This window comes from Pinus tabuliformis, chromosome 8 (genome assembly GCF_031772625.1).
Source record: "Pinus tabuliformis cultivar Carrire ecotype Pingquan chromosome 8, CPIR1, whole genome shotgun sequence".
NCBI lineage: Eukaryota > Viridiplantae > Streptophyta > Pinopsida > Pinales > Pinaceae > Pinus > Pinus tabuliformis.
This window is the reverse complement of record NC_142294.1, coordinates 466619677-466633289: the sequence shown is the minus strand read 5'-3', so window position 1 is coordinate 466633289 and position 13613 is coordinate 466619677.

The following is a 13613-nucleotide window of genomic DNA, read 5'->3' as shown; positions in this document are numbered from 1 at the left end:
GTGCCTCCTCAAAAACGGTAGATGATAAGGTCAAGTGAACCAATGGACCCCCTCAAAATCATCTAAGATAGGTCACTCCGCCAAAGAACATGAAAAAATGTGCGAGATCCAACTACATGGCAGTTGTGGACAAAATAGGTGCCATGTTGCACCTAGAATAGCATGCAATGACTGCAAGTGTGGTCTCCAAGGACCAAGATAGCATCGTCAAATCATGTGCAAATGGTTAGATCCCCTAGTGTGAGGGGTCAAACCATCAATAACTCATCACTCTACATGCAAGATGCTAACAAACACCTTGGAGTAGGGTGTGGCATCTCTCTAGCAATAAAATAATGATATTAATTATGAAATGCCTCAACATATGTGCCAAATGAGGTGGGCACTCCATCTAGTGTGAAATTTTTCTGACCTCAGTAAATTGGCAAATTACTTCCTAGTAATTCCCTTACTAAAAATAAATTTTAAATTTAGGTTTAATGAATATGCACTCATTGGGATTTTAACCGGAAAAACAAAATCATAGCGGAAGCTAATGAAATCAATTTCCATACATACACATAATTAATTTTCCCTTCAAATCAGCATCTCATTAAAATAATAACAAAACTTACAAGGGCTCTCTTATTGGGAAAAATGCCCACTCAGAAAACAATACAAGCTACAACAAAATTTATGAAATTAACTGGGCACCTATACAACGTATATAGCCCCTCCAGAAACCCCTGAATCAACCCTCAACCTGCTGCTGGCTGCTCTGCAACTCATACCCCCTGCATGGCATGCATTGCATGCTGTACGACCGCCCTCGACCTCCACGCTGTGCCCTCTGCAAGTCGACCTGACTGGTATGGCTGCTTTCTCTCCCTTTGAAGCATACAACCTCCACTTGGCTGATCCCTACTGCTGCTACTCGCTGCCTTTGTCTTCTCTGGGCTTGAGTCATTCACTGAGTTCTTGTGTCTTTATCCTTCACTTAGCCTTGCCTTTATAATCTTGAGTTATTGATCGAATCAATTAACCATTGATGATTAAGTCTCCATAACCCTAGTCTCTCAATGACATTGATGATTGAGATTAAGCTCAGATCAATGGTTTAGATTCATCTAATCCACTAATGTAAAATTTTCATTTCCTTATATTATGTAATGTCCCAAGGGGATTTTTGCCCTTAGGTTCTAATTTTGTCTGGGGTTTCCAACAAATCGGAGAAAGAGTTATACAACAACAGTGCACATTCGTATACCAGTGGTTTTTTCTTCTAGGTAATGCGCAAATATACAAAATTTCAACAGCAATTATGGTTCCACCACAAACACCATAAAACAGGGTTGTCTGCCCAATGAACATCAACTTATCCAACCAGTAATCCACCAATATAGTACTGATTTGCGATGTCAGTGATTTAGTCAACCAACATTCAACTGTAACTTATACTAGTATCAACCAATCCTAGTGTTATACTAATTAATTCACTCTGCTGTTCTGAGCTTACTGCAACAGAAGTCCGAGTCTTCTCCCTGTTGGTAGTCGCAGCCCTTAAAATACCTCTGTGTAGGACGCCTTGCCTCCAAACCTTCACGTCAACACTAAGCAGAGAACCTTCGATGCTTGACCGCGTCTGGACAGATGATAGAAAGGACTTCGCTAGTCTGGATAAGGTCTTTGTTGGATAAGATCCTGCTTTTCCTTCAATAATTTGGGCTTCACTGTACTTTGGGCAATCACAGAAGGATTAACTTGCTGCCCAAACTTTTGCCGATTAAATTCTCCTTTGAAGGAAAGTCACAGACGAACTAGATACCACAACAAACTTCAATGTTAGCATGGACTGTTACTTGACCAGATGTTTGGTAGACCATAAGGACTGTACTGACTAGTTAAGGGCCTCGCTGCTCTTAATATGCATGCGGTGGCTCAGAGAGAGTCCTCCGGAGTCTGCATCCTCTGTTATAAGCTGCTATGCCTCAATTCCTTCCGTCCACCTTAGACAAAAAAACCCTTGCTTGCTTAACCAGGGACTTGGTGGTTGAACAAACCGTAGGAAAGGAGCTTCACTGCCTGGATAGGGGCCTTGCTGGCTTTTGTTTGCCCTTGGTGCCTCACAGGAAACCACAGAGGATCTGCTGCCTTAGAAAACTCTTCAATTGGAACTGTAGAGAAGACGTCCACTGCCTTAAAACAGAGCTTATTGATCAATCAGAGAATTTCTTCCTCGCTGGCCAGCTAGATCCGAGTTATTCTGTGAGATCAAGCTGTAACAGGTCTGAATTGTTCCAAAAGATCAAGCTGTAACAGAACAGAGAAAAGGGAATCTAGCTAGGGGGGATCATTTTTAACTTCTCACTTGCATTACATCCGTCTTTCTGGTCATTTTTAATTTCTACACCAGCATAGCTCCTTCTCTGCCCTAACTTGGGGAAGCTTGAGCTGGTAAGAGGTGTCTTCTTCAGCTCAGCCTTTGGTGGAGCTGCTTCATGATAGAATGAGGGCATGGGAGATGCTTTGAATGCCAGAATTTTCCTACGCATTTTTATCTCAACTTCTTGCAGCTCGCTTGTTTGGACTTGCAACTGGTTTTTCTCTGCTTCCTTTGTGTTCAAATTTGCCTTTAATTTTGGAAAAAACTCCTTGCGTTTCTCAGCTCTCTCATTGCATCTAAAGTTGAAAACAGCCTCACAAGGAGCACCCTTAGAACCTCTGATTGATTTTGCACCTGCAGTTGATGAAAAGGAGGAATGTGCATCTTCGCCTAGTTTTGTATGCTTGTGTGGATCCAATTTCTGGTCACCTAGATGTAGATTTTTAGAGCAAACGATCACAAGCAGTTTGTGTATTCTTTCTCACAGACTTCTTGTCCCCTTTAGGAACTGAAGAGGGTGAGCTACACCTCTTGCACCAATACACTGGTTCATGTTACTGGCTTCTACCTAGACATGTTGCACCCTTGTAGAAGCTCTTTTGTCTGTGGCAAGAGCAAATGGTTGTGGAACCATATACTTCAATCTTGCAGTTCCGCTTTTTGTTGGCTGATGGACTGTAGCTGTTATTGTAACTTCCATATGTTCCAGTGGGAGCCTTTCTCCCCTAAAGTCAATGCTACCGCTTAGTGTAACCATTTTAATCCCTTTAACGGAAGTACTTGGGTGAAGTGGCCTCGACTTCTGTATTTGAAAGCATTCATTTTTACCAAGCACACTTGAACTGGGCCTATGTGATTTCAGCTTTGTCATACTTCCACGTTAGACACTGATTTCTTGACTGCTATATTCTGAAAATCCTGATGTCCAGATGACCATCTCCCATGTTCAGTGAAAACTGATGAGGAACCCATGTAAAGCATAGGTGTTGCTGATGCAAATGTTGGAGGTGGCCACTCAGTATCACACATCGACAAATGATGCATGAGTAGAATGGGTAGAGTGAATAGACTGGATCCTATTGAATACACTGGAGTTTTAAATAGGGGTTGTCTTTGAGTTGTACGATGATGACTTCTCAAATTCCTCAGAGCAGGAAGAGAACTGAGGTCTTGATCATTGGACAAGGAATAAATATTAATGTTATCATCCAAAACCAACGTGCTTAAATTCTTTTTCTGGACTTTGGAGTCTCCACCTTCCTGATCTTCATTCTCATAATTTTGTTGGCTGCCATCTCCCTTGATTTGAGGGTCATTCGACTCGTTAAGATCAAAACACTCTTGGCTATTATCTGAAAATTTTAACTTGACTTTATGAGCTTCACCCATCATAGCCTCTTGAGTTTGGTTCTCAGAGGACACAATATCCTGCGTTGTATTTTTGGCAAACTGTTTACTGAGTTCTTCGCTTTCAACTATGGAGTCCTGGTACCCTTCATTGGCTTTTAAATCATGCAATTATGGACTCTCATCATTAACTAATCTGGGATCTTTCTGAACAATGTGTGAAACCAAGGTATACCTTCATCTGCATTCTTCATCAACTTGAATTTCACTGTTTAATGTCTGCTATACTAGAACTTCCAGAATTGGATTATCAGGGATTAATTCCTCATTCCAATTTCCACTGACTGAAACCGCCATCTGTCCTTCATTGGTGGTTTCATCAATAATGTTTGAAATTTGAATCATGCGATTTGTCTCCACCTTTGTTGTCATCTTCTTTCTGTCCATCAAGGCATACCATGTCGAATTTTCCTCTATTCTGTTCAAAAAACACATTAAGATGGCAGTATATGTCAGGGCTGTTGCGTTCCTTATCACGATTGTTCTATACCTCAGTTATGAGAGATGGGGGTCTCTCTAGCTCTATTTCTGAGCACACAACTTGTGTTAAAGATTTCCTAGAAATGCCATCACATGGTCCTTCCCATTTTTGATAGACTCTGTCCCTTTCCATTTCTGTGTTGTTTTCTTTGTTGACATCAGTTGCTACCTTATCACAATTCGGGGGGTTGGACATGGGACCTTATCTCTCTTGTACTTTGTTTTTCTGTTTTGGGCTTACCATCAGTATCACTCGTTCTGTTTTTCTTGCAACTAGCCAAAAAATCATTGAATGCTTTTTGCTCTGTGACCTTATCCTTCAATTCAGAGGCTTGATCAGTCTTGGGGTTCACGTGTGTTTGATCTTTGTGATTGTTTGCAATCTCTGATCGTGCAAACTGATCCAAGTGCTAGTTTGTTTGAGGGCATTAAATTGAATAGGAGCATGGTGAATGCTTCCTGCGTTGATTCCAAGTGGAGCAAGAATCTAAGACATCACCTGCTAGTGCCGCTGCCACAATTTCTCCCACAACTTTTTGTTCTCCATTGAATCTTCCCTGAAGACCCTGGGTTGGGGACATCAACCCAATTGCTCACAGGCTAGCAGGGTGAGCATGCTCTGATACCACTGTAGTATTCTAGGGTAATTTTTCCACCCTAGGGTTTCTTAAGTGACTAGGGTTTTCAACCAATTTCATTTTCCTAGTTCAAAACATGACTCAAAAATTTATCCAGCACAATAATATAATCTTAGTAAGCAACATTGTTTAACACAATGGACTATTCAGTATAATACTAACAATACCAGTGTAATCCAAATTCAAAGTCTAGTATAATTCTATACAGTTCCGAATTCCAACAGTACTTGGAAAAATGAACAACTAATTAACAATCCGAGTTATCCTATAACTGCTTTATAGGCTGGAAAGAACCTTTTCAAAATCTGTCCCGAGAGAATGCTTTTGCATGAGATTTACTTCAGATACTCGTCCCCAATATTCTTCTCAGACCAGTGAAATCCTGATCTAGTCTGTCCTAATCATTGTTGTAGGAAACATCCCCACCCCCCGGATCTAAACCCCGAAATGCGATCCGTACGGATGCGTGGGGAAGAGTCGTCCGAAACGTGCTTCGGAAAAACTGAAACGCGTTTCGCATTGATAAACACACTTCCTGGAAATTCTGGAAGCGTGCGTTCGAAGCGCGTTTCGTACGGTGCTTTGGTCGTACGAAGCACGATGCTTCGGAGGCCGAATTGTACAGATAGCATACGATTCCGTACACGCTTCCTTCTTTTTTCCCAAAAAAAAACCTATTTTTAAATTTTATTTTTTATTTTTTATTTTTGTGTGAGTTGGCTTGTTGGGGGTGGGTCCACCTTGGGTTAGGGTGAGGAATGAAGGGATTAAAGCCCCCATTCACCCCTCATTTACTCACTTTGAGTTTATGAGAGTTGGAGAAGAGAAGAGAAGAGAGGAGAGGAGAAGAGAAGAGAGGAGAAGAGAGGAGAGCTTGGAGGAGTGAAGGAGGAGGAGATAGGAGAAGGAGGAGGAGCTTGGAGGACTTCATCTACAAGAGCTAAAGAGATAAGTGCAAACCCCAAACTCCTTTATTTTTTTGACATTTTTTTTTGTATTTTTCGCCTCCCTCTCCTACTCTTTCCCATTGTTTCTACTTGCTCCTTTACTTGCAGATTGTCCACCACCTATATCCATATTCCAAGATGGTGTTCTTTTGGCTTCTATGTATCATTCCACTTTTGGTTTTAATGATGGCAAGGGGAGTAGGAATAGAAGAGAAGAAGCACAAGAGGACAGTGGTCCCAATGTGAGTGACCCAATGTATGATGAGGAGGAAGGGTTTGAAGACGAAGGGGATGAAGTTGAACCTGAAGGGGAAACTGAAACACTAGAGGGGAAAGCTGCATTAACACCCTTGTGGAACTATGTGACCAAACTTGAAGGGGGAAAGGGTGGTGGAAGCTACAATTTTTTGTGCCCTCATGGTTGTCATGGAGGAAAACCATTTAGTGGTTCATATACCCGTGTGAGGAGGCATCTTTGTGGGGTGATGGACAATGATGATAAAAAGGGTGCTGTGGGGATACAAATTTGCCCAAACATTTCATTTGAACAAAGAAGAAAATACATCCAAATAGAGGAGGCTGCACAACAAAAAAGCAAGAAACAAAAAACTCATTTTGAATCAAGTGCAACCTCTAGATTTGGTAGCTCATCTCCTCATGGTACTTCTGGAAGCTCTGGAGGTAAAAGAACAATAGGGGATTTCCTTAATGTTGCTGGGAGGGATGATGTGGATGGAAAGATAGTTCGATTTCTTTGTGCTTGCGGTGTACCATTCAATGTGCTTCGCTCTCCCTATTGGCATGAAATGGTAAAGGCCATCAATGAAGCCCCAAAAGGATACAAGTCCCCCAACTATGAGAAAGCTATAACAATGTTATTAGTGTTAGGCCAGGGTAACTCCAGAATGAGCAGAAGAAAAACTGATGTCAAATTTCATTAGAGAACTATTGATTATATACAAGAAGGAGACAGAACAGTTCATCTTCTTGATGACTGTTCACGTTCCAGTTCACCTATCCGTTGAGGATTAGGTGTCAACATTCCCCCCCTTAATCTGAAGGGATGTTGGTGAGTCCAAGCATCGTTCTGAATCTTTCAAGCTTTTCTCTTCCAAGCGCTTTGGTGAAGATGTCTGCAATTTGCTCGTTTGTGGAACAATGACGGAGATGGATTGTTTTGGCCTCAACATGATGTCGGATCAGATGATATTTAGTATTGATGTGCTTAGTACGATCATGGAACTTTGGGTTCTTGGCCAACTTTATTGCAGAGGTGTTATCAATCATGAGTGGAGTTGATTGTAGTTGTTTTACCTGCAAATCTTCAAGAATTTTCCTGAGCCACACAATTTCTTTCGTTGCTTCAGCTGCTGCCACGTATTCTGCTTCTGTTGTGGAATCTGCTGGTACTGATTGTTTGCGTGATCTCCAGGAGACAGCTCCTGATCCAAGACTCATAGCATATCTTGAAGTAGATACCAGTGTTGCACACATCGCGATCGGGATTTAATCGGCGCCGGGAAAAAAGCGGAAAAAATCGTTAAAATCGGGAAAAAATCGGAAAAAAGCGGGAAAAATCGTTTGGCACAAAAATATTCATTTTTTTTCAATTTTTTTAATATCTAAACCATCTACAACATAAAATAAATACATTGACACATAAATATGATAAAAAAACTAATATATAAGATGTTTAATATCATTTCTAGCGCTAAAATCACACATAACATTGAATCATGTCCTGAATAGTAAGTCCTGAGTCCCAAGTCCAACTCAGCCTCAAAATATCAACAAAAAATATGATAATGTATCTCATCATGTCATAATGTCATATACAATAAAATGAAAGTCTAATCCTATTGATTTCCTCTGCCCCTCTTGCGAGAAAATGGCACAACTTTCTCTTTCCCTCTAGATGTAGAAGCTGGTGCCTGTGGTGGTGGAAATGGCAGTGGAGTCTGACGTGCTCTAGAAGCTGAAGAACTAGTAGTAGCAGCTACAGGAGGCCGAGGTGGACGGAGACCACGTCCTCTGGTAGTGGTAGCCCGGGTAGCCCGGGTAGGCGGTGTCACCTCCTCCTCCTGCTCCTCCAACTCCTCCTCCTCCTGCTCCTGCTCCTGCTCCTGCTCCTCCTCCTCCTCCTCCTCCCCCTCCTCCTCCCCCTCATCCTGCACTAACCAATCCTCAGTGGGATCCATGAGAGGCCTCTCGGTCTCAACCCTCCATTCAGCAGTGGTGTCAATCCCATCCAATGAGATGGCTTCCGTATCAGGTGTCTTCTCTAGTTGTTTCACCCACAATCGAAGATTGTAGTAGACATAGACCATGTCATTAAGTCTATGGGACTCCAACCTGTACAAAGTTCATGAAATAATAAATTAATAATTAATAATTAATATTATAAAAAAAATATTGTTTAAAACTTTAATGAATTCAAAAATTTATTTGGAAATTTGCAATATTTTAAATGTTTAAGTGTTAACCTATTGCGCTTCTTGTTGTGTATTTTTTCAAATACACTCCAATTGCGCTCACATCCCGAGGAGCTGCATGTTTGGCTGAGGATGCGTACGACAAGATTTTGCAAAAGGGGTACTCTGCCACCATACATCTTCCACCATGCGTCTACAACAAAATTACAAATAAAATTTTAAATAAACATAAGAAAAAAATGGAATTTGAAGAAACAATGAAATTTGAAACAAAGTTACAAAGTACAAACTAAAAAATACCTGGCATTTTAACCGTCCTATCAATGACAGCCATCTCAAAGCCAAATGTGCCACCTGACAACTTATATTGCTCAATTTGTCTAGAGATCTCCATACGTTCTTCTGAAGATCTCACCATCTTCTGGACACAGGTTAATAATCCTTCCACGACCTCAACATCAAAATTAAACCCACATGCATAAGAAAATGCAGGGTTCAGGAAAAGCCCCGCAGCATGAATTGGACGATGGAGTGTGTTGTTCCATCGCTCATCAATGACCTTCCATAGAAGGAGTTGTCTCTGGAACCCATCATCTCCCTTGTCATCATAGTAGGACCGAATGGCTTCTTTGGCCCTGTCCATGGCTTCATACAAATAGCCCATTGCGGGCTTCTCACCATCAACCAACCGAAGAATCTTTACCAAAGGTTCTGTAACAGCGCACACCTCCTGCACTCCCGCCCAGAAGTCTTCCTGGTATGAAACTAGTCTGCAGACGGCCTCTGCTTCTGGTTTGCGGCTCATTGACGAAGCACGCCACTCCTCTGAAAGAAACATTCTCTTCAAATCCCACATAGAATTCACGAGGGATTGAAGAGATATGAAACTCGTCGCAAACTGTGTAATGGCGGGGCGCACCAACTCTTTGTTGTTGGTGAATCTTCTCATCAAGCTAAGCACAGATGTGTGATTGTAAATAAATTTTGTGATGCTTTTTGATGAGTCAACAACCTCTTTGACAAAGGGAATTTTCCCAATGTCCTCTAACATCAAATCAATACAATGGGCAGCACAAGGTGTCCAAAATAAAGCAGGATGCCTGTCCATAAGCATTCTACCAGCAGCAACATAATTTGCAGCATTGTCCGTTATGACTTGGACAACATTTTCTGCACCCACCTCCAAAATAAACACATCCAGCAAATCACATAAAGTTCTTGCATCTTTGATTTGATGAGTTGCATCAACAGATTTGATAAACATAGTCCCCTTGGGACAACTAACCAAGAAGTTTATAAGGGTTCTCCCCTTTTGGTCAGTCCAACCATCTGACATAACAGTGCATCCTGTTTGTGCCCATGATGCCCTAAAATCCTCCAATCTTTGGGTGCAGTCACGCTTTTCATCTTGAAGAAGCCGGCCTCTGAAATCATGAAGAGAAGGGAGTTTGTACCCCGGGCCAACACTGGCAATAGCATCAACAGTAGGTTGGAAAAATGGATTATTCCTTATAATGCTGAAAGGAATATCACTCCAGAGGAGAAATTTTGTCATCAACTTGTCAGCTTTTTCTTTTTCAGTTCTTTTTAGCATTGAACCAATAGTTGGTTGTGAACCAGGTGTGGTTCGAGGAACAAAATATGATGATGCAGCTACCGGATTGACTGACGCTGCAGTAGAACCTGTGCCACTTGGCCCACTTCCGTCAGCTGACCTTTTTAGTTGCCTTTTGAGTTCTTCTTTGGCGTCTCTAGTGTGCTCTAATTCTCCCAATGCTCTCATGGCTTTTTGGATAATTTCAGCATTTGTCTTTAGACAGGGCCCCACATCACGTCCAGGGATTTGTGCAAGGTGGAACTTCAACCTGTACACCCTCCCGAATATTTCCTTTCCACACAACTTGCAATACAAGTTTTGTCTATCATTCGGAGTTTTAGGGTCACCATATTCCCAGAAAGGATCCAATTTCCTTGGCATGTTTGTTTTTGAATTTTGAATTTGCAAACCTATGGAAAAATAAGGATTAGGAAATAGGAATTTAGGATTACATAAATGATAATACAAATTACAATTTAGCATTTGCAAAATTACAAGCTAATTATTTCCAAAATCCCAATTTCTAAACCCAAGTTACCCAACCAAATGCCAAAAAACAATGAAAATTCAAAAAAAATAAACAATGTTTAAAAAAAATGAGAAAATAAAAATAACAAATTGGTTCTCATAGTCATAACAAATTACCCATCCCAAATCAATGAAAAATTTCAAAAAATTCTTTAAAAACAATGAAAACCAAAGTTTTTATAGAAGCAAAACCAAAAAAAATTGATCTACATACCTCTTTTATGGACAAATTGGTGATCTAGGCTTGGATTCCTCTTAAAAACGCTTCGATTCGCTCCCAAATCCGACGGAAACCCTTCAGCTCCTCTCCCTCACCTCTTCTCCTCCTCCTCCGCGCGCAAACAGCAAAATGACATAATAAAAATCGATTTTGCATATAAAAAGAGCGCTGCCCCCGTGCCCTGCGATTTTTACCCAAAAAATCGCGATTTTTTCGAAAAAATCGCGATATTTTCAAAAACTCGCGATTTTTTCGATAAAAATCGTTATAAAAAAAGTGGCGATTTTTATGCATAAAAATCGCGATTTGAATCGGGTAAATGAAAAAATCGCGCTTTTTCGATAAAATCGCGATTTTATCGCGATTTTAACAACACTGGTAGATACCCCAGTTTCTTTGTCTCCATCGAAGTCTGAATCAGAGTATCCAATCAAGTTGAAGTCGTCCACCTGTGTATACTTGATTCCAAGGTCTTTAGTTCCCTTCAAGTACCTTAGAACTCTTTTTGCAGCAGACCAATGTCCCTCACAAGGCTTTTGCATAAACCTGGAGAGGATTCCAACAGCAAATGAAATGTCTGGTCTGGTAGTAGTGAGGTAGATGAGACTTCCTACAAGCTGTCTATACTTTGTTGCATCCTCAAATTCCTTTCCTTCAATAGATGTGAGCTTCAAGTTTTGTTCCATTGGAGTAGAAAGAGGATTGCACTCTATCATGCCAAATCTGTTTAACAAATCTCCAATGTATTTCTTTTGAGAAAGAAATATGGATTTTGGATGTTGGGTTACTTCAATGCCAAGATAGTAATGAACATAGCCCAAATCAGTCATTTCAAAACTTTTTCCTAATTCTTTCTTTATGGATGCAATATAGCTTTCATTGTTCCCTGTCATTAAAAGATCATCTACATATACCACAAGATATACAACTGTTTTGCCAACTTTCTTGACAAATAAAGTTGCATCATCAAGATCAAAATGTTTGAAGTTGAGTTTCAGAAGATGCTCAGTTAGTTTTTCATACCAGGCTCGTGGTGCTTGTTTGAGGCCATACAAGGACTTCACAAGTTTGCATACTTTGTGTTCATGTCCTTTCACAGCAAATCCTTCAGGCTGGGACATAAAAACATTCTCTTTTAGATCTCCATTCAAGAATGCAGTTTTTACATCCATTTGATGGACTTTCCAACCGTCCTGAGCAACTAGTGCAAAGAGTGTCCGGATGGTGGCCCATTTTGCTGTGGGGGCAAAAGTTTCCTCATAATCGACCCCTTCCTTCTGTGCAAAACCTTTTGCCACAAGCCTAGCTTTGTGCTTGTCAAGTGAGCCATCAGCTTTGTACTTGTTCTTGTAGACCCACTTGCAGCCAATTGGTTTGGTTCCAAATGGAGGATCAACCAGCTTTCAAGTGCCATTCTTTATGAGGGCATCATACTCCTTCTGCATCGCTTCTTTCCATTCATCATGAGAAGCAGCTTCTTTGAAGGAAGTTGGTTCAAAATCTGTAGACAAGTTCAATTCACAATCATAAGTAACATCCATATCAACAGGTGAATTAGAGTTATCTACATCACCTCCATCTTGTCGGTTTGTATTTCTGGTTCCTGTTTTTCCAATTTCATCAGGATGAACACTTTCAAGTGTCTTTGTCAGCCACTTTGGGGGACCTTTCTGAGATGGTCCAGGCTGCTCTGTTGATTGAGTTGGGACTGAATCAAGATTAAGTCTCCCAATTCTATCAATTACATCACTTAAAGCATCATCCGTTGTTGGAGTGTCATGCAGGGGAGATTGTTCTTCAGAAGAAGAAGATTCCACATGTTGATCTAGTATAGGAATCCCCCCTTCAAGATGTGGAATCTGATTATCAAACTCTTGAAATGATTTCGGTTTTGTGAATCTATCCAAGCGATCAAGTTGCCGCTCAACAACACTGTCAGATTTGGATGATTCAAGAAAAATGACATCTCTAGATATAACAAACTTTTTATTTACTTCATCATAGAGACGGTATGCTTTAGAGGTGTTTGAATACCCTAGGAAGATACACTTACGACTTCTAGCACCAAGTTTGTTTCTATGTACCTTTGGTATTAAAGCATAACAGGTGGAACCAAAAATCCTGAGATGTTTTACCGAAGGAACATGTCCATACCACAATTCATAAGGAGTCTTGTTTCTTATAGCACTAGATGGACATCTATTCTTTATATATGCAGCACATAGAACAACATCAGCCCAAAACATTGTCTTTACATTTTTGAAGAAAAGCATGGATCGTACCATATTCAAGATTGTTCTATTCATTCTTTTTGCTACACCATTCTGTTGGGGATTATAAGGTACAGTTGTTTGATGTTTGATCCCATGTTGGCAAAGATAGTTTTCAAATTCATTTGATGTATATTCTTTTCCATTATCAGTGCGAATAGACCCAATATGAGATTGTGCATCATTTTCAATCCACTTATGAAAATTCTTGAATGTTTGAAAGCATCAGATTTGTTCTTCAATAAATAAACCCAACACATTCTGGTGTAATCATCAATAAATGTCATGATATATTTATTTCCATTTGCAGAAGGAACAGGCATTGGACCACATAAATCTGAATGAATGAGTTCAAGCTTCCTATGTGCTCTTGAATGTGAATCATGAAAAGGCTGTTTGCTATGCTTTCCTAGAATGCAAGCATCACATTGCTTATGTTTTCTAGGAATTGTAGGCAAACCAGCAACACCATTTTTCTTCAATAAGTGGAGACTGTCATAGTTTAAATGTCCAAATCTAGCATGCCATAATAAACTTGACGGAAGTGTACCTTCTTCATGATGAGAAATATATGAGAAATGTTGTGCATGAGCAGAGGTTCCTTGCAGTTTAAGAAGTCTTTCTTCTTCTATTCCCCTCATGACAAGTGAGTGGTCAGATGCCTTTCTTACCTCAAGCTTTCCATCAAACATATGAATGGAGTGACCTTGCTGGCGGATGTGGACCAAGGAC